Source organism: Priapulus caudatus, unplaced genomic scaffold, assembly GCF_000485595.1.
Source record: "Priapulus caudatus unplaced genomic scaffold, Priapulus_caudatus-5.0.1 Scaffold3014, whole genome shotgun sequence".
Classification (NCBI taxonomy): Eukaryota; Metazoa; Priapulida; class Priapulimorpha; order Priapulimorphida; family Priapulidae; genus Priapulus; species Priapulus caudatus.
Genome location: NW_014580075.1, coordinates 1 through 2,326, shown reverse-complemented (window position 1 = coordinate 2,326; position 2,326 = coordinate 1).

The following is a 2,326-nucleotide window of genomic DNA, read 5'->3' as shown; positions in this document are numbered from 1 at the left end:
CGTGCGTGTATGATTACGTAGCGTGCGCGCGTGCGTGTATGATTACGTAGCGTGCGCGCGTGCGTGTATGATTACGTAGCGTGCACGCGTGCGTGTATGATTACGTAGCGTGCGCGCGTGCGTGTATGATTACGTAGCGTGCACGCGTGCGTGTATGGTAATATATTGAGCCCGGGCCAGTCTCTACGGAGAGAAGGGCGTGCAGCGTGTCTACCGTACCTACCTAGTCTACTATGTCTACTATATGAGCAAAAACACTTCATAAGGCGCATGTATGTAATTAATAGCACATTATATAACGAGTATTATGTAGGCAATTAAAATGTAACGAGCACTGGGGAGTTATTAGTATGAAACTCTATTCTACTCTACACGGGGATTTCCAACGATGTTGGGTTCTACATGTGTGAATGGGTGGGGTGAGTAGAGATGGGGTGGCCAGGGGTGTATTTTTGCTTGATTAATTTAATGGGTTTCCATGTGTTTGCAGTTACAAACTCGTTACATTTTGAAATTTAAAATCTTTCGCACTGTTCAAATCGTTTCAGTGTCTGTTATTCGTGGCGTGTTAATCAACACGATTTAGTGATAAACGAATATATATATATATATATATATATATACATATACATATACATACATACATACATAGTGGTGCACTACGTGTTCGGGACGTAGTGGTTTCTATGAGGAGTTACAGTGAAGGGACCAAAGTTAAATTGTCGCCACTTTTCCCCGTCCCCCACAATCGGCCCCCAATTGGGGGAGCGTTAGTACCATAGGAATAATATAGGTAGACTCTATGTATTGTTGTCTCTATAATTTTCAATGGTTAGTACCGAAGGGGAGGGAGGGGTGAAGACATGATACTGCATAGAGGAGAAAATATTGAAAATATTGCATCTGTGGAGGCTGAGAGCGGTTTAGTGGGTCAGGATGAGATGTAGTTAGACATTACGTGTGTTCTGTTTCTTTAAATAGCTAAACAGTGTTCTTCCTTTTCTCTTTCATATTCTTCGTGGATGGCTTGTGTGGTGGTGATGATTCCACTGACTCACGCTCTCTGCCACCTGCATTAATTAACATAAATTAACATCAATTACAGGTAAGTCCATTTTGTTATTATTCTCTCTATATTGCTTCCTTGCTGCTGAAACACGTGCGTAAAATGAATACAGGTAAGTGTTGCCGATGCATCTTTGGAGGATGCGGCAGAGCTCAGCTGCCCCACCTGTTGCTATTGACAACAGCAGCAGCAGCAGTAGCTCGTAGTTGAGCTGAAGGAACCCGTGCTGCCATCTGGAGTCAATTTATGTAATAATCGTGCACACGAAGTTTCGCATGTCTGGCCAATAGATGGCAGCAGCGAACCAAGCGTACTCTACCAAGCGGAGAGTTATCTAACACACAGTATATACGTGGTTTTATCATCTTTACTACAAAGTAACACACAACAGCGACACTACAAGAACATGAACAAATATGCGCGTGCTATCATTGATGTCATACGAATTTTAACTGCTAACCCTTCCAACCCGCAAAATGCACCGATCAATACCTAATCGATCGTTCAATCAGTCAATATGAAGACGATCAATGTTGAATCTACGATCACAACGAATTCGGCTCGCGTTTACTATCGTAAGCAACCGCACGATGGCGCCACCGCTCGCACGCAGCGTGAACAGCAGGAGTTTGGTTTCCCTCAGCAATTATAATCTGTGGCAGGGCAGGCGAGTAAGCGAGTAACCCGAGTGTGGGGTGACAATAGAGACGCCGGCGGCACTGCTGGCTGCCGTGAATGGCAGTGCGCGGGAGAGAGAGAGAGAGGGGGGAGGAGGGTGCGAGAAAGGAGAGGAGGGGGAGGAGGGGGGAGAAAGCGCGCGGAATTTCCTATCGGGGATCAGGACGGCTTAGAGAGAGAGAGAGAGAGAGAGAGAGTAGCTGCGCAGCCGATGTTGTCATAAGCACACGCTCTGATCGCTCCATTGTCGTAGCTACCCCCTCTCCCCCTCTCCTTTTCTCCCCCTCTCCCCTTCTCCCCCACCTCCTTCTCCTCTGACGACGGCGACAAAAGAACATGTCGGAGCCGCAGCTTGACGTCTCTGTAAGGAGAGAGGGAGCGATCTCGGGGAACCAACTTTCGCTGAAGTGGGGGGAGGCAGGAAGATGAGGAGACAGGGAGTGAAGGAGGAATCGGCAAAGGAGCCGGAGAAGGGACCATCCGCGAAAAATACGAGAACGGTCAGTAAGGCTCATAGGGTCTATGTCCCCCAGGGTACTGCCGGAACGTACCCTGGGTACGGTCCAGTATACCGGAACGTAC